Source organism: Oncorhynchus nerka, unplaced genomic scaffold (assembly GCF_034236695.1).
Source record: "Oncorhynchus nerka isolate Pitt River unplaced genomic scaffold, Oner_Uvic_2.0 unplaced_scaffold_2564, whole genome shotgun sequence".
Taxonomy (NCBI): Eukaryota; Metazoa; Chordata; class Actinopteri; order Salmoniformes; family Salmonidae; genus Oncorhynchus; species Oncorhynchus nerka.
Genome location: NW_027038733.1, coordinates 11259 through 36955, shown reverse-complemented (window position 1 = coordinate 36955; position 25697 = coordinate 11259). Strand labels below are relative to the sequence as shown.

General features: G+C 43.8%; 1 pseudogene; it reads left to right on the top strand.

Annotated features, from left to right (window-relative positions):
- Positions 1–2158: 2158 nt before the first annotated feature.
- Positions 2159–23900, top strand: LOC135567127 (exostosin-1a-like; annotated as a pseudogene).
- Positions 23901–25697: the final 1797 nt, after the last annotated feature.

The following is a 25697-nucleotide window of genomic DNA, read 5'->3' as shown; positions in this document are numbered from 1 at the left end:
GTCCTGTCCTCATGGAACCAGACACAATACTAGTGGTGTCCTGTCCTGTCCTCATGGAACCAGACACAATACTAGTGGTGTCCTGTCCTGTCCTCATGGAACCAGACACAATACTAGTGGTGTCCTGTCCTCATGGAACCAGACACAATACTAGTGGTGTCCTGTCCTCATGGAACCAGACACAATACTAGTGGTGTCCTGTCCTGTCCTCATGGAACCAGACACAATACTAGTGGTGTCCTGTCCTGTCCTCATAGAACCAGAGACAATACTAGTGGTGTCCTGTCCTGTCCTCATGGAACCAGACACAATACTAGTGGTGTCCTGTCCTCATGGAACCAGACACAATACTAGTGGTGTCCTGTCCTGTCCTCATGGAACCAGACACAATACTAGTGGTGTCCTGTCCTGTCCTCATGGAACCAGACACAATACTAGTGGTGTCCTGTCCTCATGGAACCAGACACAATACTAGTGGTGTCCTGTCCTCATGGAACCAGACACAATACTAGTGGTGTCCTGTCCTGTCCTCATGGAACCAGACACAATACTAGTGGTGTCCTGCTCCTCATGGAACTAGACACAATACTAGTGGTGTCCTGTCCTCATGGAACCAGACACAATACTAGTGGTGTCCTGTCCTCATGGAACCAGACACAATACTAGTGGTGTCCTGTCCTGTCCTCATGGAACCAGACACAATACTAGTGGTGTCCTGTCCTCATGGAACCAGACACAATACTAGTGGTGTCCTGTCCTCATGGAACCAGACACAATACTAGTGGTGTCCTGTCCTGCCATGGAACCAGACACAATACTAGTGGTGTCCTGTCCTCATGGAACCAGACACAATACTAGTGGTGTCCTGTCCTCATGGAACCAGACACAATACTAGTGGTGTCCTGTCCTCATGGAACCAGACACAATACTAGTGGTGTCCTGTCCTCATGGAACCAGACACAATACTAGTGGTGTCCTGTCCTGTCCTCATGGAACCAGACACAATACTAGTGGTGTCCTGTCCTCATGGAACCAGACACAATACTAGTGGTGTCCTGTCCTCATGGAACCAGACACAATACTAGTGGTGTCCTGTCCTCATGGAACCAGACACAATACTAGTGGTGTCCTGTCCTCATGGAACCAGACACAATACTAGTGGTGTCCTGTCCTCATGGAACTAGACACAATACTAGTGGTGTCCTGTCCTCATGGAACCAGACACAATACTAGTGGTGTCCTGTCCTGTCCTCATGGAACCAGACACAATACTAGTGGTGTCCTGTCCTCATGGAACTAGACACAATACTAGTGGTGTCCTGGTCCTCATGGAACCAGACACAATACTAGTGGTGTCCTGTCCTGTCCTCATGGAACTAGACACAATACTAGTGGTGTCCTGTCCTCATGGAACCAGACACAATACTAGTGGTGTCCTGTCCTCATGGAACCAGACACAATACTAGTGGTGTCCTGTCCTCATGGAACCAGACACAATACTAGTGGTGTCCTGTCCTCATGGAACTAGACACAATACTAGTGGTGTCCTGTCCTCATGGAACCAGACACAATACTAGTGGTGTCCTGTCCTCATGGAACCAGACACAATACTAGTGGTGTCCTGTCCTGTCCCATGGAACCAGACACAATACTAGTGGTGTCCTTGTCCTCATGGAACCAGACACAATACTAGTGGTGTCCTGTCCTCATGGAACCAGACACAATACTAGTGGTGTCCTGTCCTCATGGAACCAGACACAATACTAGTGGTGTCCTGTCCTGTCCTCATGGAACTAGACACAATACTAGTGGTGTCCTCATTGTGTTAGAGAATAGTGTTGACACAAGCACCATAATACACTACTATTAGGCTCTGTCATAACAGTGACATGTTTACCAAGGATAGTAACTCCTCCAGTCCCAGTATAGTCATTACTGTTTTTTTTTATTTTTTAAAAACCTTTATTTAACTAGGCAAGTCAGTTAGGAACAAATTCTTATTTTCAATGACTGCCTAGAAACAGTTGGTTAACTGCCTGTTCAGGGGCAGAACGACAGATTTGTACTGTCAGCTCGGGGATTTGAACTTGCAACCTTCCAGGTTACTAGTCCCAACGCTCTAACCACTAGGCTACCCTGCCTGTGTGTCGGCCTGCAGGCTGCCTGTGTACCTGTGATACTCAGTAACGGCTGGGAGATGCCCTTCTCGGAGATCATCCACTGGAACACAGCAGCTGTGATCGGGGACGAACGACTGCTACTTCAGGTGACGTAGATATTATAATCCTGTGTTCACCCAGGTAATCGAACGCTAACTTTCTGACTGAATGGTCTGTTTGACTGAATGGTCTGTTTGACTGAATGGTCTGTTTGACTGAATGGTCTATTTGACTGAATGGTCTATTTGACTTAATGGTCCATTTGACTGAATGGTCTATTTGACTAAATGGTCTATTTGACTAAATGGTCTATTTGACTGAATGGTCCATTTGACTGAATGGTCCATTTGACTGAATGGTCCATTTGACTGAATGGTCTATTTGACTGAATGGTCTGTTTGACTGAATGGTCTGTTTGACTGAATGGTCTATTTGACTGAATGGTCTATTTGACTGAATGGTCTATATGACTAAGTGGTCTATATGACTGAATGGTATTCAATATGTCCAGTGCCTGACTACGATTGACAGACTGCTGCCACTGTCACTCCTTCGTTTCTGACTGTAGTTCTGTTGTTCCAGATTCCGCCTACGGTGCGTTCCATTCACCAGGACAAACATCTTGTCTCTCAGACAGCAGACCCAGTTCCTGTGGGAGGCCTACTTCACAGTAGAGAGGATAGCACTACAACACTAGAGGTAAGAGGACCGTATACTGCTGCTCCTGCTACTACTATCAGTTAATGCCATTAATACTACTACTACTACTAACATTACTACTACTACTACTACACACACGTTACTAATACTATGACTACTACTACCATTACTGCTACTACTACTACTGATACTACTACTATTACTACTACTACCATTACCATTAATAATTACTATTACTACTAATACTATTACTACTTCTATTACTACAACTACTACTACTGCTACTACTACTACTACTGCTACTAATTCTACTATTACTACTAGCTACTATTACTATTACTACCACTACTATTACTACCACCACTACTAGTACTAGTACTGCTAGTAGTAACAGGTGTTTGTCAGAGAGCTACTCAGAAGCCTTCTTGGACGTAGCTCTGCTTGGGTGCCTCTTGAGGTTCAGGTAATCCTCGACCAGTGAATTGTCTTGTTAGCAGCTTTGATTATTACTATTGTTGATTTGACTCTGTTTCTCTCCCTGCACCAGATCATCCATGACCGGGTGCTCCAGCATGCAGCCCGTGGTAACCTGATGTGGAACAGTCTTCCGGAGGTCTCTACCTATCAGTACTCCTCATACTTGGGGGAGACTTCCCTTTCCACTATGCCAAGCTAGGTGAGTCCTGCAACTATCTTCAGATAGATCTCAAATGTGCATCGAAGTTCATCCATGTGGATGGTCATGAATTTGGTTCTCCGGGCATTACGACAGGGGTACCGCATGTTCTATTTTAGGCCCTGTTGTTCCCATTTAAACCTCCTATCTGGTAGACTTCCCCGCTCTCCAAAGCCAGGTGAGTCCTACTGTAACATAACGTGTGGTGTTGTTTCAGCATCTACATGCTCCCACTTGTATTGCTCAGATCTTCCACTACGCCAAGCTACATGTCGGTGAGTCTTGTCACCATCTGTTAAAGAGTACCCAGAACGTTAACGCGGATGGTTGTAAATCTGGTTTCAGGACATTACAAAAGAGTGTACCAAAGCCTCTATTTTAGGCCCAGTCCTTTTACCATTTCTGTAAATTACATTGGTAAACGGGGGAGAGAAATGTAGATTAATCTGTATTTTATATTTTATTTATTTATTTTATTTCACCTTTATTTAATAGGTAGGCTGAATTTGAGAACAAGTTCTCATTTACAACTGCAACCTGGCCAAGATAAAGCAAAGCAGTGCGACAGAAACCACAACACAGAGTTACACATGGAGTAAACAACAACACAGAGTTACACACGGAGTAAACAACAACACAGAAGGTTACACACGGAGTAAACAGCAACACAGAGTTACACGGAGTAAACAACAACACAGAGTTACACACGGGTAAACAAATAACACAGAGTTACACAATGGAGTAAACAACAACACAGGGTTACACACGGAGTAAACAACAACACAGAGTTACACACGGAGTAAACAACAACACAGAGTTACACACGGAGTAAACAGCAACACAGAGTTACACACGGAGTAAACAACAACACAGAGTTACACACGGAGTAAACAACAACACAGAGTTACACACGGAGTAAACAACAACACAGAGTTACACACGGAGTAAAACAACACAGAGTTAACGGAGTAAACTCTTCTACATTCAATGCTCAGAGTTACATCACGGAGTAAACATATTCAACACAGAGTACTACCATACACGTGGAATAAACAACAACACAGAGTTACAACGGGTAAACAACAACCTACAGTTACACACGGAGTAAACAACAACACAGAGTTACACATGGAGTAAAACAAACATAGTCAATAAATATGAAATTGTTGATGACACTCTTCTGAATTCATGTGCTAAAGTATATAGATGATTCACATCCGTTAGCAATATTGTGTGTTCAAAGTTGTATATTCTGGGAAGTCACATATCAGCCTACTACCATACACTTGTGGAATAATCTCCAAAGGTCTCTCAAAAGTGGATGATTTGGTGTCCAGCGGTAATTCAGATGGCTGGATGAGACCTTCAAAGTGGATGATTTGGTGTCTGAGGGTAATTCAGATGGCTGGATGAGGACCTTCAAAGTGGATGATTTGGTGTCCAGGGTAATTCAGACGGCTGGATGAGGACCTTCAAAGTGGATGATTTGGTGTCCAGGGGTAATTCAGGCGGCTGGATGAGGGACCTTTAAAGTGGATGATTTGGTGTCCAGGGGTAATTCAGACGGCTGGATGAGGCCCTTCAAAGTGGATGATTTGGTGTCCAGGGTAATTCAGACGGCTGGATGAGGCCCTTCAAAGTGGATGATTTGGTGTCCAGGGTAATTCAGACGGCTGGATGAGTCCTTCAAAGTGGATGATTTGGTGTCCAGGGGTAATTCAGACGGCTGGATGAGGCCCTTCAAAGTGGATGATTTGGTGTCCAGGGTAATTCAGATGGCTGGATAGAGGCCCTTCAAAGTGGATGATTTGGTGTCCAGGGGTAATTCAGATGGCTGGATGAGGACCTTTAAAGTGGATGATTTAGTGTCCAGGGTAATTCAGATGGCTGGATGAGGACCTTCAAAGTGGATGATTTGGTGTCCAGGGTAATTCAGATGGCTGGATGAGGACCTTCAAAGTGGATGATTTGGTGTCCAGGGGTAATTCAGATGGCTGGATGAGGACCTTCAAAGTGGATGATTTGGTGTCTGAGGGTAATTCAGACGGCTGGATGAGGACCTTCAAAGTGGATGATTTGGTGTCCAGGGTAATTCAGACGGCTGGATGAGGTCCTTCAAAGTGGATGATTTTGGTGTCCAGGGTAATTCAGACGGCTGGATGAGGACCTTCAAAGTGGATGATTTGGTGTCCAGGGGTAATTCAGACGGCTGGATGAGGACCTTCAAAGTGGATGATTTGCGTGTCAGGGTAATTCAGACGGCTGGATGAGGCCCTTCAAAGTGGATGATTTGGTGTCCAGGGGTAATTCAGACGGCTGGATGAGGTCCTTCAAAGTGGATGATTTGGTGTCCAGGGGTAATTCAGACGGCTGGATGAGGTCCTTCAAAGTGGATGATTTGGTGTCTGAGGGTAATTCAGACGGCTGGATGAGGCCCTTCAAAGTGGATGATTTGGTGTCTGAGGGTAATTCAGATGGCTGGATGAGGTCCTTTAAAGTGGATGATTTGGTGTCCAGGGTAATTCAGACGGCTGGATGAGGACCTTCAAAGTGGATGATTTGGTGTCCAGGGTAATTCAGATGGCTGGATGAGGACCTTCAAAGTGGATGATTTGGTGTCCAGGGTAATTCAGATGGCTGGATGAGGACCTTCAAAGTGGATGATTTGGTGTCCAGGGGTAATTCAGACGGCTGGATGAGGTCCTTCAAAGTGGATGATTTGGTGTCCAGGGGTAATTCAGACGGCTGGATGAGGTCCTTTAAAGTGGATGATTTGGTGTCCAGGGGTAATTCAGACGGCTGGATGAGGCCCTTCAAAGTGGATGATTTGGTGTCCAGGGGTAATTCAGACGGCTGGATGAGGACCTTCAAAGTGGATGATTTGGTGTCCAGGGTAATTCAGACGGCTGGATGAGGACCTTCAAAGTGGATGATTTGGTGTCCAGGGGTAATTCAGATGGCTGGATGAGGTCCTTTAAAGTGGATGATTTGGTGTCCAGGGTAATTCAGACGGCTGGATGAGGACCTTCAAAGTGGATGATTTGGTGTCCAGGGTAATTCAGATGGCTGGATGAGGACCTTCAAAGTGGATGATTTGGTGTCCAGGGGTAATTCAGACGGCTGGATGAGGACCTTCAAAGTGGATGATTTGGTGTCCAGGGGTAATTCAGACGGCTGGATGAGGCCCTTCAAAGTGGATGATTTGGTGTCCAGGGGTAATTCAGACGGCTGGATGAGGTCCTTCAAAGTGGATGATTTGGTGTCCAGGGGTAATTCAGACGGCTGGATGAGGTCCTTTAAAGTGGATGATTTGGTGTCCAGGGTAATTCAGACGGCTGGATGAGGACCTTCAAAGTGGATGATTTGGTGTCCAGGGTAATTCAGACGGCTGGATGAGGCCCCTTCAAAGTGGATGATTTGGTGTCCAGGGTAATTCAGACGGCTGGATGAGGCCCTTAAAGTGGATGATTTGGTGTCCAGGGGTAATTCAGACGGCTGGATGAGGACCTTCAAAGTGGATGATTTGGTGTCCAGGGGTAATTCAGACGGCTGGATGAGGACCTTCAAAGTGGATGATTTGGTGTCCAGGGTAATTCAGACGGCTGGATGAGGTCCTTTAAAGTGGATGATTTGGTGTCCAGGGGTAATTCAGACGGCTGGATGAGGCCCTTCAAAGTGGATGATTTGGTGTCCAGGGTAATTCAGATGGCTGGATGAGGTCCTTTAAAGTGGATGATTTGGTGTCCAGGGTAATTCAGACGGCTGGATGAGGTCCTTTAAAGTGGATGATTTGTTGTCCAGGGGTAATTCAGACGGCTGGATGAGGCCCCCAAAGTGGATGATTTGGTGTCCAGGGGAGGTAATTCAGACGGCTGGATGAGGACCTTCAAAGTGGATGATTTGGTGTCCAGGGGTAATTCAGACGGCTGAATGAGGTCCTTCAAAGTGGATGATTTGTGTCAGGGGGTAATTCAGACGGCTGGATGAGGACCGCTAAAGTGGATGATTTGGTGTCTGAGGGGTAATTCAGACGGCTGGATGAGGCCCTTCAAAGTGGATGATTTGGTGTCCAGGGTAATTCAGATGGCTGGATGAGGTCCTTTAAAGTGGATGATTTGGTGTCCAGGGGTAATTCAGACGGCTGGATGAGGTCCTTTAAAGTGGATGATTTGGTGTCCAGGGGTAATTCAGACGGCTGGATGAGGTCCTTTAAAGTGGATGATTTGGTGTCCAGGGTAATTCAGACGGCTGGATGAGGTCCTTTAAAGTGGATGATTTGGTGTCCAGGTTGTATCTCTGTTTTTGCTTTTCCAATTGTATTGATACAATACACACACACACACACACACACACACACACACACACCGACTTGAGAGCAGGTTAACGTCATTTATTAGGATGAGTCTTGTCCTGGATGCAGTACTGAGTCATTTCTGCCACAAAGTCAAAATGGTCTATATTGTAAGAATTCATGGGAAGAAAATGTGCTTTTTGGTCTTAATCTAAGTTTAGGCATTAGGGTTAGCAGTGTGGTTAAGGTTAGGCATTAGGGTTAGCAGTGTGGTTAAGGTTAGGGTTAGGCATTAGGGTTAGCAGTGTGGTTAGGGTTAGGCATTAGGGTTAGCAGTGTGGTTAAGGTTAGGGTTAGGCATTAGGGTTAGCAGTGTGGTTAGGGTTAGGGTTAGGCATTAGGGTTAGCAGTGTGGTTAGGGTTAGGGTTAGGCATTAGGGTTAGCAGTGTGGTTAAGGTTAGGCATTAGTTAAAGTTAGGAATTTAGCAGTGTGGTTAAGGTTAGGGTTAGGCATTAGGGTTAGCAGTGTGGTTAAGGTTAGGCATTAGGGTTAGCAGTGTGGTTAAGGTTAGGCATTAGGGTTAGCAGTGTGGTTAAGGTTAGGGTTAGGCATTAGGGTTAGCAGTGTGGTTAGGGTTAGGCATTAGGGTTAGCAGTGTGGTTAGGGTTAGGGTTAGGCATTAGGGTTAGCAGTGTGGTTAAGGTTAGGGTTAGGCATTAGGGTTAGCAGTGTGGTTAAGGTTAGGGTTAGGCATTAGGGTTAGCAGTGTGGTTAGGGTTAGGCATTAGGGTTAGCAGTGTGGTTAAGGTTAGGGTTAGGCATTAGGGTTAGCAGTGTGGTTAGGGTTAAGGTTAGGCATTAGGGTTAGCAGTGTGGTTAGGGTTAGGCATTAGGGTTAGCAGTGTGGTTAAGGTTAGGCATTAGGGTTAGCAGTGTGGTTAGGGTTAGGCATTAGGGTTAGCAGTGTGGTTAGGGTTAGGCATTAGGGTTAGCAGTGTGTGGTTAAGGTTAGGGGCCAGGCACAGGCCAGCAGTGGTTAAGGTTAGGCATTAGGGTTAGCAGTGTGGTTAGGGTTAGGCATTAGGGTTAGCAGTGTGGTTAGGGTTAGGCATTAGGGTTAGCAGTGTGGTTAGGGTTAGGCATTAGGGTTAGCAGTGTGGTTAAGGTTAGGCATTAGGGTTAGCAGTGTGGTTAGGGTTAGGCATTAGGGTTAGCAGTGTGGTTAGGGTTAGGCATTAGGGTTAGCAGTGTGGTTAAGGTTAGGGTTAGGCATTAGGGTTAGCAGTGTGGTTAAGGTTAGGGTTAGGCATTAGGGTTAGCAGTGTGGTTGGGTTAGGCATTAGGGTTAGCAGTGTGGTTAGGGTTAGGGTTAGGCATTAGGGTTAGCGGTGTGGTTAGGGTTAGGGTTAGGCATTAGGGTTAGCAGTGTGGTTAAGGTTAGGGTTAGGCATTAGGGTTAGCAGTGTGGTTAAGGTTAGGGTTAGGCATTAGGGTTAGCAGTGTGGTTAAGGTTAGGCATTAGGGTTAGCAGTGTGGTTAGGGTTAGGCATTAGGGTTAGCAATGTGGTTAAGGTTAGGATTAGGCATTAGGGTTAGCAGTGTGGTTAAGGTTAGGCATTAGGGTTAGCAGTGTGGTTAAGGTTAGGGTTAGGCATTAGGGTTAGCAGTGTATTAGGGTTAGGCATTAGGGTTAGCAGTGTGGTTAGGTTAGGCATTAGGGTTAGCAGTGTGGTTAGGTTAGGCATTAGGGTTAGCAGTGTGGTTAAGGTTAGGGTTAGGCATTAGGGTTAGCAGTGTGGTTAAGGTTAGGCATTAGGGTTAGCAGTGTGGTTAGGGTTAGGCATTAGGGTTAGCAGTGTGGTTAAGGTTAGGAGTTAAATCCAGATTGTATGACTTTGGGGCTGTGCCAGCTAGTGACCACTCTACAGAGCTTCCTCCAGATCACGATTCGGGAAACAAAACTCTAACCTTCGTCTTGGAAGGTCGTTAAGTTAACCCGGTGACTGACGCAATCGTTGATGGACCCCCCACCCCACCCACACAAATTAAATTGGGAGCCAGATGAAACTACGGCTGGAGCTCATCGAGCACCCGCTGTCACACAGACTTATTTATGGGTGAAAAAGAAACAGCTACTCTTTTCTCTCTCAGTCCCTGATGACTTTCAACCCATCGGAGAGACGAGCTGAGTTGTGCTCTGTCACCGAGGGGGTGGGGATACTGGATTGGGAGAATGAGGAACGATCCTAGTGTTTAATATTCTGACTGGCAGTTAGCTACTGTATTCATTGGCTATATCACTGTTGAGTTGAATTGATTTTTTTTTTTTACAGGGACAGTGCACATTAATCAACGTTTCAGTAAAAGTGCCGGTTTTAGCCAGCCGGCTAATTTTCAACCGAAGTCCCTGCTAGTGTAACGGATGTGAAACGGCTAGTTTAGTTAGCGGCGTTGCGCGCTAAATAGCTTTTCAATCGGTGACACCACTTGCTCTGAGACCTTGAAGTAGTAGTTCACCTTGCTCTGCAAGGGCCGCTGTGGAGCGATGGGTAACGATGCTTCGAGGGGTGACTGTTGTTGATGTGTGCAGAGGGTCCCTGGTTCGCGCCGGGTCGGGGCGTAGGGACGGTCTAAAGTTAAACTGTTACACTAGACTGTGCCTGAAACAAGGCATCATGATGAGATGCAAGGAGGGACACATTTCAGCATCTTTTGGTGTTAATATATAAATAATCTAGAGAACATTGTTGACTTTGACATTCGTCCTGTGCATCTCAGTAGGTAAGAGCATTGGCGTTAGCCGTGCCAGGTGTAAAGGTTCAATTCTGCAGGGATCATGCACACTCATAAATGTATGCACGGACGACTGGAAGTGGCTCTGATGTAGTGAATATTGTTGTTATTTGGCTGCGTTTCAGGTATCAAGCCTCGTCCCAAGTTCACGGCGATCATCCATGCTGTGACTCTGGTCTCCCAGTCTCAGCCCATCCTCAAGCTACTGGTGGCTGTCGCCAAGTCCCAGCACTGTGTCCAGGTAGACTAACTCACATCTCAACACTGTGTCCAGGTAGACTAACTCACATCTCAACACTGTGTCCAGGTAGATTAACTCACATCTCAACACTGTGTCCAGGTAGATTAACTCTCTCAACACTGTGTCCAGGTAGATTAACTCACATCTCAACACTGTGTCCAGGTAGACTAACTCACATCTCAACACTGTGTCCAGGTAGACTAACTAACTCACATCTCAACACTGTGTCCAGGTAGATTAACTCACATCTCAACACTGTGTCCAGGTAGACTAACTCACATCTCAACACTGTGTCCAGGTAGATTAACTAACACACCTCTACACTGTGTCCAGGTAGACTAACTAACTCACATCTCAACACTGTGTCCAGGTAGACTAACTAACTCACATCTCAACACTGTGTCCAGGTAGACTAACTAACTCACATCTCAACACTGTGTCCAGGTAGACTAACTAACTCACATCTCAGCACTGTGTCCAGGTAGACCAACTAACTCACATCTCAGCACTGTGTCCAGGTAGACTAACTAACTCACACCTCAACACTGTGTCCAGGTAGATTAACTAACTCACACCTCTACACTGTGTCCAGGTAGACTAACTAACTCACATCTCAACACTGTGTCCAGGTAGACTAACTAACTCACATCTCAACACTGTGTCCAGGTAGATTAACTCACATCTCAACACTGTGTCCAGGTAGACTAACTAACTCACATCTCAACACTGTGTCCAGGTAGATTAACTCACATCTCAACACTGTGTCCAGGTAGACTAACTAACTCACATCTCAACACTGTGTCCAGGCAGACTAACTCACATCCCAGCACTGTGTCCAGGTAGACTAACTCACATCTCAACACTGTGTCCAGGTAGACTAACTAACTCACATCTCAACACTGTATCCAGGTAGACTAACTAACTCACATCTCAACACTGTGTCCAGGTAGACTAACTCACATCCCAGCACTGTGTCCAGGTAGATTAACTCACATCTCAACACTGTGTCCAGGTAGACTAACTGACTCACACCTCTACACTGTGTCCAGGTAGACTAACTGACTCACACCTCAACACTGTGTCCAGGTAGACTAACTAACTCACATCTCAACACCATGTCCAGGTAGATTAACTGACTCACACCTCTACACTGTGTCAGTGACTAACTAACTCACATCTCAACACTGTGTCCAGGGTAGACTAACTAACTCACATCTCAACACTGTGTCCAGGTAGACTAACTAACTCACATCTCAACACTGTGCCCAGGTCACTCCCAGCACCACATGCCCATATGTGCTCATCATGAGTCATAAGAATGAACCCAGAAATCACTCAGCAACCTAACCTTGTAGAAAGTAGATTTTTGGCTCCTCTGGTGGCAGTAAGCCGGCAAGTCTCAGTACTTTTGTCTAGGTAACAGCTAGCGCCATGCTGTACGTGGTTGGCATTGATAGCGCCATGCTGTAAGTGGTTGGCATTGATAGAATGAACCCAGAAATATAACTCTTCTGCAACAAGAACCTTGTTATTTTGAGTTTAGATGTATAATTATATGTCTGTGTTGCACATGTCATGTTGTCACCCATATACAGTGGGGAGAACAAGTATTTGATACACTGCCCGATTTTGCAGGTTTTTCCTACTTACAAAGCACCTATGATAAAAACTACAGACCTCTACATGCTCTGTAAGTAGGGAAAACCTGCACCTTTATCAATGTTACTGAATGTGTTCTTTTATATCAGGTTATCATAATTCATATACAGTTGAAGTCGGAAGTTTACATACACTTGGGTTGGAGTCATTAAAACTCGTTGTTCAACCACTCATTTCTTGTTAATTAACAAACTATAGTTTTGGCAAGTCGGTTAGGACATCTACTTTGTGCATGACACAAGCAATTTTCCCAACAATTGTTTACAGACATATTATTTCACTTATAATTCACGGTGTCACAATTCCAGTGGGTCAGAAGTTTACATACACTAAGTTGCCTTTAAACAGCTTGAAAACTCCAGAAAATGATGTCATGGCTTTAGAAGCTTGATAGGCTAATTGACATCATCTGAGTCAAATTGAGGTGTACCTGTAGATGTATTTCAAGGCCTATCTTCAAACTCAGTGCCTCTTTGCTTGACATCATGGGAAAAAATCAAAATAAATCAGCCAAGACCTCAGAACAAAAATTGTAGACCTCCACAAGTCTGGTTCATCCTTGGGAGCAATTTCCAAACACTTGAAGGTACCATGTTCATCTGTACAAACAATAGTAAGCAAGTATAAACACCATGGAACCACACAGCCTTCATCCCGCTCAGGAAGGAGATGCGTTCTGTCTCCTAGAGATGAACGTACTTTTGGTGCGAAAAGTGCAAATCAATCCCAGAACAACAGCAAAGGACCTTGTGAAGATGCTGGAGGAAACAGATACAAAAGTACTTTTATCCACAGTAAAATGAGTCCGATATTGACATAACCTGAAAGGCCGCTCAGCAAGGAAGAAGCCACTGCTCCAAAACCACCATAAAAAAGCCAGACTACGGTTTGCAACTGCACATGGGGACAAAGATCGTACTTTTGTAGAGAAATGTCTGATGAAACAAAAGTAGAACTGTTTGGCCATAATGACCATCGATATGTTTGGAGGGAAAAGGGGAGGCTTGCAAGTTGAAGAACACCATCCCAACCGTGAAGCACGGGGGTGGCAGCATCATGTTGTGGGGGATTTGCTGAAGGAGGGACTGGGTGGCGCATCACAAAATAGATGGCATCATGAGGAGGAAAATGTGGATATATTGAAGCAACATCTCAAGACATCAGTCAGGAAGTTAAAGCTTGGTCGCAAGTGGGTCTTCCATATGCACAATGACCCCAAGCATACTTCCAAAGTTGTGGCAAAATGGCTTAAGGACAACAAAGTCAAGGTATTGGAGTGGCCATCACAAAGCCCTGACCTCAATCCTATAGAAAATTTGTGGGCAGATCTGAAAAAGCGTGTGCGAGCAAGGAGGCCTACAAACCTGACTCAGTTACACCAGCTCTGTCAGGAGGAATGGGCCAAAATTCATCCAACTTATTGTGAGAAGTTTGTGGAAGGCTACCCGAAACATTTGACCCATGTTAAACAATTTAAAGGCAATGCTACCAAATACTAATTGAGTGTATGTACACTTCTGACCCACTGGGAATGTGATGAAAGAAATAAAAGCTGAAATAAATCATTCTCTCTACTATTATTCTGACATTTCACATTTAAAAAATAAATAAATTGGTGATCCTAACTGACCTAAAACAGGGACATTTTACTAGGATTAAATGTAGTAGCTTTTGGTTGTGATATAATCCATCCGAAAGAAAACGTAATTTCATGTTTAAATGTATGTCATATTTTTTCCAGGTGATCGTCCTATGGAACTGTGACAGCCCCTCGGCCAAACACCGCTGGCCTGCCACCGCCGTACCTGTCCTGGTCATAGATAGAGAGAGCAAGGTGAGTCCTCAGTACCTGTCCTGGTCATAGATGGAGAGAGCAAGGTGAGTCCTCTTCCCCTATAGCTTCACATACATCAATGTGCTGATGGATACAGAGAGAAGTTGAAATGTAGATATTACCACTACCTGTCTTTGGCCTGTAGATATTACCACTACCTGTAGATATTACCACTACCTGTAGATATTACCACTACCTGTAGATATTACCACTACCTGTAGATATTACCACTACCTGTAGATAGAGAAGTCTAAATGTAGCCCAAGTCAGCACATTCTAATGGTCTAAAAGTCTAAATGTAGCCTCAAGTCAGCACATTCTAATGGTCTAAAAGTCTAAATGTAGCCCAAGTCAGCACATTCTAATGGCTTGTATCGATTGTGCTCAGATATCTAGGTACTTGTATTGATTGTTCTCAGATATCTAGTGACTTGTATTGATTGTTCTCAGATATCTAGTGACTTGTATTGATTGTTCTCAGATATCTAGTGACTTGTATCGATTGTTCTCAGATATCTAGTGACTTGTACGATTGTGCTCAGATATCTAGGTACTTGTATTGATTGTTCTCAGATATCTAGGTACTTATATCGATTGTTCCAAGATATCTAGTGACCTCTTATTGATTGTTCCAAGATATCTAGTGACTTGTATCGATTGTGCTCAGATATCTAGGTACTTGTATTGATTGTTCTCAGATATCTAGGTACTTGTATTGATTGTTCCAAGATATCCAGTGACTTGTATCGATTGTTCTCAGATATCTAGTGACTTGTATCGATTGTGCTCAGATATCTAGTGACTTGTATCGATTGTTCTGAGATATCTAGTGACCCTTATTGATTGTTCCAAGATATCTAGTGACTTGTATTGATTGTTCCAAGATATCTAGTGACTTGTATTGATTGTTCTCAGATATCTAGGTACTTGTATTGATTGTACTCAGATATCTAGTGACTTGTATTGATTGTTCTCAGATATCTAGGTACTTGTATTGATTGTTCTCAGATATCTAGTGACTTGTATTGATTGTTCTCAGATATCTAGTGACTTGTATTGATTGTTCTCAGATATCTAGTGACTTGTATCGATTGTTCTCAGATATCTAGTGACTTGTATCGATTGTTCTGAGATATCTAGTGACCCTTATTGATTGTTCCAAGATATCTAGTGACTTGTATTGATTGTGCTCAGATATCTAGTGACCCTTATTGATTGTTCCAAGATATCTAGTGACTTGTATCGATTGTTCTGAGATATCTAGTGACCCTTATTGATTGTTCCAAGATATCTAGTGACCCTTATTGATTGTTCCAAGATATCTAGTGACTTGTATTGATTGTGCTCAGATATCTAGTGACTTGTATCGATTGTGCTCAGATATCTAGTGACTTGTATCGATTGTGCTCAGATATCTAGTGACTTGTATCGATTGTTCTGAGATATCTAGTGACCCTTATTGATTGTTCCAAGATATCTAGTGACCCTTATTGATTGTTCCAAGATATCTAGTGACCCCATTGATTGTTCTCAGATATCTAGGTACTTGTATTGATTGTTGTTGCAGTGACGAACTCCTTACTGTTTGTTGCTGTGTCTTCAGGGTGATGAGCAGTCGTTTCCTGCCCTATGACACAATACCAACAGACGCCGTTCTGAGTCTGGACGAGGATACAGTTCTCTACTACTGAGGTGAGTTACGCCAGGAGTTTATTACCCGATGTAAACTAAAGGGGGTACCAGGGTTCTCTATTTTAGGCCCAGTTCTTACTACTGAGGTGAGTTACTGCAGGAGTTTATTAAATGTATGTAAACTAAAGGTACCACATGGGTTCTATTTTAGGCCCAGTTCTCTCTACTACTGAGGTGAGTTACTGCCAGAGTTTATTACCCGTATGTAAACTAAAGGGGGGGTACCACAGGGTTCTATTTTAGACCCAGTTCTTCTACTACTGAGGTGAGTTACTGCCAGGAGTTTATTACCGTATGTAAACTAAAGGGGTACCACAGGTCTCTATTTAAGGCCCAGTTCTCTACTACTGAGTGTGAGCACTGCCAGTAGTTTATTACCGTATGTAAACTAAAAGGGGGTACCACAGGGTTCTATTTTAGGCCCAGTTCTCTACTACTGGGAGGTGAGTTACTGCCAGAGTTTATTACCGCATGTAAACTAAAGGGGTACCACAGGGTTCTATTTAGGCCCAGTTCTCTCTAGCCACTGAGGGAAGCACCAGAGTTTATTACCGTATGTAAACTAAAGGGGGTAAACACAGGGTTCTATTTAGGCCCAGTTCTCTCTACTACTGAGGTGAGTTACTGCCAGTAGTTTATTACCGTATGTAAACTAAAGGGGTACCACAGGGTTCTATTTTTTAGGCCCAGTTCTCTCTACTACTGAGGTGAGTTACTGCCAGGAGTTTATTACCGTATGTAAACTAAAGGGTGTACCACAGGGGTTCTATTTTTAGACCCAGTTCTCTACTACTGAGGTGAGTTACTGCAGGAGTTTATTACCGTATGTAAACTAAAGGGGGTACCACAGGGTTCTATGTTAGGCCCAGTTCTCTCTACTACTGAGGTGAGTTACTGCCAGAGTTTATTACCGTATGTAAACTAAAAGGGGGTACCACAGGGTTCTATTTAGGCCCAGTTCTCTCTACTACTGAGGTGAGTTATTGCCAGGAGTTTATTACCCGTATGTAAACTAAAGGGGGTACCACAGGGTTCTATTTTAGGCCCAGTTCTCTCTACTACTGAGGTGAGTTACTGCCAGGAGTTTATTACCGTATGTAACTAAAGGGGGTACCACAGGGTTCTATTTAGGCCCAGTTCTCTACTACTGAGGTGAGTTAATGTCAGTAAGTTTATTACCGTATGTAAACTAAAGGGGGTACCACAGGGTTCTATTTTAGGCCCAGTTCTTACTACTGAGGTGAGTTACTGCCAGGAGTTTATTACCGTAAACTAAAGGGGGTACCACAGGGTTCTATTTTAGACCCAGTTCTCTACTACTGAGGGGAAAGCCGCCAGTAGTTTGTCACCGTATGTAAACTAAAGGTACCACAGGGTTCTATTTTAGGCCCAGTTCTCTCTACTACTGAGGGGAGTTACTGCCAGGAGTTTATTACCGTATGTAAACTAAAGGTACCACAGGGTTCTATTTTAGGCCCAGTTCTCTCTACTACTGAGGTGAGTTACTGCCAGAGTTTATTACCGTATGTAAACTAAAGGGGGTACCACAGGGTTCTATTTTAGCCCAGTTCTCTACTACTGAGGTGAGTTACTGCCAGGAGTTTGTTACCGTATGTAAACTAAAGGGGGGTACCACAGGTTCTATTTAGGCCCAGATCTCAAATCAAATCAGAGTTTATTTGTCACGTGCGCTGAATACAACAGGTGTAGTAGACCTTACAGTGAAATGCTGAATACAACAGGTGTAGTAGACCTTACAGTGAAATGCTGAATACAACAGGTGTAGTCCTACCCTAAAGAGAAATACTTACTTACAGGCTTCAACCAATAGTGCAAAAAGGTATTAGGTGAACAATAGGTAGGTAAAGAAATTAAACAACAGTAAAAAGACAGGCTATATACAGACACTGGTTAGTCGGCTGATTGAGGTAGTATGTACATGTAGATATGGTTAAGGTGACTATGCATATATGATGAACAGAGAGCAGCAGTAGTGTAAAAGAGGGGTTGGCGGGTGGTGGTGAGACACAATGCAGATAACCGGTGTTCACCCTTTTATATAAATTACAAAACTGTCAACTTCATATATATATGCTGGATGCACTGTCAAACAGATGAGCTGAATGGAAGGATTGCATCATATACTGTAGTTGTATTACGAGCTATAGGTGCTCAATGTTAAACCACTCTCTCCGTTTTTGCAGGTGGACTTTACTTTCACGGTGTGGCAGAGTTTCAGAGAGGATTGTGGGATACTCCGCCAGGAGTCATTTCTGGGACAGCAACAAGGAGAGAAGACTTCTCCAAGTGGACCAACGACTACTCTATGGTCCTGACAGGAGTTGCTATATACTACAGTGTGAGAAGAATCTGGTTTGTTAAATTAGGGCTGAAACAAACGGGGCAGGAGGGTAGTTAGCTCTCCAGTGGAGTAGGATCGGGATACCGTTGAGCTTCTCAGCTTTCACTGTTTCATATCAAACAGCTATAGGGGAGCTGAATGAACTCTGACTCTTCAACTAATGTTACTCAGTCTTCAGACATTACCATCACCTGTCTTTACCTGGAGATATTACCACTTACCTGGAGATATTACCACTACCTGTAGATATTACCACTACCTGTCTTTACCTGTAGATATTACCACTACCTGTAGATATTACCACTACCTGTCTTTACCTGTAGATATTACCACGACCTGTAGATATTACCACTACCTGTAGATATTACCACGACCTGTAGATATTACCACTACCTGTAGATATTACCACTACCTGTAGATATTACCTCTACCTGTAGATATTACCACTACCTGTCTTTACCTGTAGATATTACCACTACCTGTCTTTACCTGTAGATATTACCACTACCTGTCGATATTACCACTACCTGTAGATATTACCACTACCTGTCGATATTACCACTACCTGTCTTTACCTGTAGATATTACCACTACCTGTCTTTACCTGTAGATATTACCACTACCTGTAGATATTACCACTACCTGTAGATATTACCACTACCTGTCGATATTACCACTACCTGTCTTTACCTGTAGATATTACCACTACCTGTAGATATTACCACTAGCTGTAGATATTACCACTACCTGTAGATATTACCACTACCTGTCTTTACCTGTAGATATTACCACTACCTGTCTTTACCTGTAGATATTACCACGACCTGTAGATATTACCACTACCTGTAGATATCACCACTACCTGTCTTTACCTGTAGATATTACCACTACCTGTCTTTACCTGTAGATATTACCACTACCTGTAGATATTACCACTACCTGTCTTTACCTGTAGATATTACCACGACCTGTAGATATTACCACTACCTGTAGATATTACCACTACCTGTAGATATTACCACTACCTGTCTTTACCTGTAGATATTACCACTACCTGTAGATATTACCACTACCTGTAGAGATTACCACTACCTGTCTTTACCTGGAGATATTACCACTACCTGTAGATATTACCACTACCTGTAGATATTACCACTACCTGTCTTTACCTGTAGATATTACCACTACCTGTAGATATTACCACTACCTGTCTTTACCTGTAGATATTACCACTACCTGTAGATATCACCACTACCTGTAGATATCACCACTACATGTAGATATTACCACTACCTGTAGATATTACCACTACCTGTAGATATTACCACTACCTGTCTTTACCTGTAGATATTACCACTACCTGTAGATATTACCACTACCTGTAGATATTACCACTACCTGTCTTTACCTGTAGATATTACCACTACCTGTAGATATTACCACTACCTGTCTTTACCTGTAGATATTACCACTACCTGTAGATATTACCACTACCTGTAGATATCACCACTACCTGTAGATATTACCACTACCTGTAGATATTACCACTACCTGTAGATATTACCACTACCTGTCTTTACCTGTAGATATTACCACTACCTGTAGATATCACCACTACCTGTAGATATTACCACTACCTGTCGATATTACCACTACCTGTAGATATTACCACTACCTGTAGATATTACCACTACCTGTAGATATCACCACTACCTGTAGATATTACCACTACCTGTAGATATCACCACTACCTGTAGATATTACCACTACCTGTCTTTACCTGTAGATATTACCACTACCTGTAGATATTACCACTACCTGTCTTTACCTGTAGATATTACCACTACCTGTAGATATTACCACTACCTGTCGATATTACCACTACCTGTCTTTACCTGTAGATATTACCACTACCTGTAGATATTACCACTACCTGTAGATATTACCACTACCTGTCTTTACCTGTAGATATTACCACTACCTGTAGATATTACCACTACCTGTAGATATTACCACTACCTGTAGATATTACCACTACCTGTCTTTACCTGTAGATATTACCACTACCTGTAGATATTACCACTACCTGTAGAGATTACCACTACCTGTCTTTACCTGGAGATATTACCTCTACCTGTAGATATTACCACTACCTGTAGATATTACCACTACCTGTCTTTACCTGTAGATATTACCACTACCTGTAGATATTACCACTACCTGTAGATATTACCACTACCTGGAGATATTACCACTACCTGTAGATATTACCACTACCTGTAGATATTACCACTACCTGTCTTTACCTGTAGATATTACCACTACCTGTAGATATTACCACTACCTGTAGATATTACCACTACCTGTAGATATTACCACTACCTGTCTTTACCTGTAGATATTACCACTACCTGTAGATATTACCACTACCTGTAGATATTACCACTACCTGTCTTTACCTGTAGATATTACCACTACCTGTAGATATTACCACTACCTGTAGATATTACCACTACCTGTCTTTACCTATAGATATTACCACTACCTGTCTTTACCTGTAGATATTACCACTACCTGTAGATATTACCACTACCTGTCTTTACCTGTAGATATTACCACTACCTGTAGATATTACCACTACCTGTAGATATTACCACTACCTGTAGATATCACCACTACCTGTCTTTACCTGTAGATATTACCACTACCTGTAGATATTACCACTACCTGTAGATATTACCACTACCTGTCTTTACCTGTAGATATTACCACTACCTGTAGATATTACCACTACCTGTAGATATCACCACTACCTGTAGATATTACCACTACCTGTCGATATTACCACTACCTGTAGATATTACCACTACCTGTCTTTACCTGTAGATATTACCACTACCTGTAGATATTACCACTACCTGTAGATATCACCACTACCTGTAGATATTACCACTACCTGTCTTTACCTGCAGATATTACCACTACCTGTAGATATTACCACTACCTGTAGATATTACCACTACCTGTCTTTACCTGTAGATATTACCACTACCTGTCTTTACCTGTAGATATTACCACTACCTGTAGATATTACCACTACCTGTCGATATTACCACTACCTGTCTTTACCTGTAGATATTACCACTACCTGTAGATATTACCACTACCTGTCTTTACCTGTAGATATTACCACTACCTGTAGATATTACCACTACCTGTCTTTACCTGTAGATATTACCACGACCTGTAGATATTACCACTACCTGTCTTTACCTGTAGATATTACCACTACCTGTAGATATTACCACTACCTGTAGATATTACCACTACCTGTATATATTACCACTACCTGGAGATATTATCACTACCTGTCTTTATCTGTAGATATTACCACTACCTGTAGATATTACCACTACCTGTAGATATTACCACTACCTGTAGATATTACCACTACCTGTCTTTACCTGTAGATATTACCACTACCTGTAGATATCACCACTACCTGTAGATATTACCACTACCTGTAGATATTACCACTACCTGTAGATATAACCACTACCTGTCTTTACCTGTAGATATTACCACTACCTGTAGATATTACCACTACCTGTAGATATTACCACTACCTGTCTTTACCTTTAGATATTACTACGACCTGTAGATATTACCACTACCTGTAGATATTACCACTACCTGTCTTTACCTGTAGATATTACCACTACCTGTAGATATTACCACTACCTGTAGATATTACCACTACCTGTCTTTACCTGTAGATATTACCACTACCTGTAGATATTACCACTACCTGTATATATTACCACTACCTGGAGATATTATCACTATCTGTCTTTACCTGTAGATATTACCACTACCTGTAGATATTACCACTACCTGTCTTTACCTGTAGATATTACCACTACCTGTCTTTACCTGTAGATATTACCACTACCTGTACACCAGTTACCTGCCGGCTAGTCTGAGGGACCTGGTGGACCAGCTGTCTAACTGTGAAGACATCCTGATGAACTTTCTGGTGTCAGCCGTCACTAAGCTGCCGCCCATCAAGGTCACCCAGAAGAAACAGTACAAGGAGACTATGATGGTGCAGGTGAGGTCTTTCTGGTCTTTCCCGTTTGGTCTGCTTAGGTACAACAGGAGATATTACTATAGAGCTGTCACGGTCGTCATAAAGGAGTAGCGTGGTACATTTACATTTACATTTAAGTCATTTAGCAGACGCTCTTATCCAGAGCGACTTACAAATTGGTGCATTCACCTTATGACATCCAGTGGAACAGCCACTTTACAATAGTGCATCTAGGTCTTTTAAGGGGGGGTGAGAAGGATTACTTTATCCTATCCTAGGTATTCCTGAAAGAGGTGGGGTTTCAGGTGTCTCCGGAAGGTGGTGATTGACTCCGCTGTCCTGGCGTCGTGAGGGAGTTTGTTCCACCATTGGGGGCCAGAGCAGCGAACAGTTTATTTTCATCCATTTTCAACATACATTTTGGTATGTTTTCATCCTTTTATTAGGAAGAGAGAACTCATAACAAAAACAAAAACAAAGCGACCAAACGAAACGTGAAGCTCAGGGAGTAGTGCTCACAGGCAACAATACCTAGACAAGATCCCACAAAGCACAAAGGGAAATGGCTGCCTAAATATGATCAACCAATCAGAGACAACGATAAACAGCTGCCTCTGATTGCGGAATCATACCAGGCCAAAATAGATATATAATTTACCTAGATGACCCAGCCTAGTCACCCCGACCTAACCAACATAGAGAATAACAGGCCTCTATGGTCAGGCGTGACAAGACATAGAGGAGTTTACACAAACACATCCAACTAACTTTTCAGTATTTATGGGTACAATAACATTTAATTTATTAACATTGAATTTGGAGCCTTCTCAGGAACAACTCTGGCTTTGAGTCCTATTTGTACTATATCTGTAGGGTAAATATGATAAAGATCATTCTTTATTTATTTCATTTCTGTAGTACAGGAAGTTATTAGCGTACAGGAAGCAAGCGTATTTTTAATGTTATTTTTTATTTCCTCACAGCCCTGATGACTTCAACAGACGCCACAGGTTCCACCTGCGTTGTTATTGATGTTTATTGTTGCGCAAATAGATTTGGTTTCTGGCCTGAAACAAATAAACAAACCAATAACTACAGTAAAAATCCATCAACTTTAATTTGCAACATTATGAATCCATCAGTACTAATCTTCTCTCTCTCTCTCTCTCTCTCTGTCTCTCTCTCTCTCTGTCTCTCTCCCCTCTCTCTCTCTCCCTCCCCTCTCTCTCTCTCTCTCTCCCTACAGACTCCTCTAGAGCTGCCTCGGGGTGGGCCACCAGACCACTTTGCCCAGCGACAGAGCTGCATGCTGTTATCACCCAGCCAGCTGGTTTGGCAGCAGCATGCCCCTGGTGCACTTAACATGGGCCTAGACCCGGTGTTGTTTAAAGACCAGGTGTCCATACTGAGAAAGAAATACAAGGACATAGAGAGACTATAACCAGCCTGAGACCCCCTGCTGCCCCCTTGAAGGACAGGAGAGTAGAGGGATGGAGACACACAGAGACCCTCCCAGAGAGAAGGAGGAACAGGAGAAAGAAACGAGAGAGAGGACAGGGCGCTGTGGAGCCAGGACGCTCACGACCCTCCTGCAGAGAGAAGGGAGGAACAGGGGGAAGAAACGAGAGAGAGGACAGGGCGTGGAGCCAGGACGCCACGACACTCCCAGAGAGAAGGGAGTGAAATGGGGAAGAAACGAGAGGAGAGGACAGGGCACTGTGGAGCCAGGACGCACGGGGTAGACCCTCCCAGAGAGAAGGAGGAACAGGGGAAGAAACGAGAGGAGAGGACAGGGCGCTGTGGAGCCAGGACGCCACGACCCTCCCAGGAGAGAAGGAGGAACAGGGAAGAAACGAGAGGAGAGCGACAGGGCGCCGGGAGCCAGGACCTCCCAGGGTTGACCCTCCTAGAGAGAAGGGAGGAACAGGGGAAGAAACGAGAGGAGAGGACAGGGCACTGTGGAGCCAGGACGCCACGACCCTCCCAGAAGAGAAGAGGTCAGAGGAGAGGACAGGGCACTGGGAGCCAGGACGCCACGCCCCTCCCAGAGAGAAGAGAGGAACAGGGGAAGAAACGAGAGGAGAGGACAGGGCACTGTGGAGTTGCCAGGACGCCACGATTGACCTCCCAGAGAGAAGGGAGGAACAGGGGGAAGAAACGAGAGGAGAGGACAGGGCGCTGTGAGCCAGGACGCCACGTTGCCTTCCACCCACACTCTCCATCCTTGTACGCCAAGGCTGCTGGTGCCAACAGTGGTAACCGACAACCCAGGCTGTATTTTTGGGTAGGAGCTGTACAGACAGAAAACTAGTTCATGCACAAATGACAACATGGACGCTCAGTTCCACGCCCATCGCTTCTTCCCCACAAGACCTGGTGAACCACTCATAACACACAGCTCACCTAGTCAGCCCTCACTATAATAACAATATATACCATCTAACACAATCATGCAAAGACACAAACATTTTACTTCTGGGTGGTCCCAGGAATCGAACCCAATTATCAAGACTAACACCCACAGTCATCAATAAAGACTCTCTTCTTTGTCCACCTTCAACTCTCATTCACATTAACACAGATCCGATTGATTTGAGTTGACACACATTCATCATCTTTAGAGTTAAAAGGACACTAAAGGGGGTTTTGGCATCTACTGACCCAGAGTCAGATGAGGTCCTTTATCTACTGACCCAGAGTCAGATGAGGTCCTTTATCTACTGACCCAGAGTCAGATGAGGTCCTTTATCTACTGACCCAGAGTCAGATGAGGTCCTTTATCTACTGACCCAGAGTCAGATGAAGCCCTTTATCTACTGGACCCAGATTCAGATGAGGTCCTTTATCTACTGACCCAGAGTCAGATGAGGCCCTTTATCGACTGACCCAGAGTCAGATGAGGTCCTTTATCTACTGACCCAGAGTCAGATGAAGCCCTTTATCTACTGACCCAGATTCAGATGAGGTCCTTTATCTACTGACCCAGAGTCAGATGAGGTCCTTTATCTACTGACCCAGAGTCAGATGAGGCCCTTTATCTACTGACCCAGAGTCAGATGAGGTCCTTTATCTACTGACCCAGAGTCAGATGAGGTCCTTTATCTGCTGACCCAGAGTCAGATGAGGCCCTTTATCTACTGACCCAGAGTCAGATGAAGCCCTTTATCTACTGACCCAGAGTCAGATGAGGTCCTTTATCTACTGACCCAGAGTCAGATGAGGTCCTTTATCTGCTGAC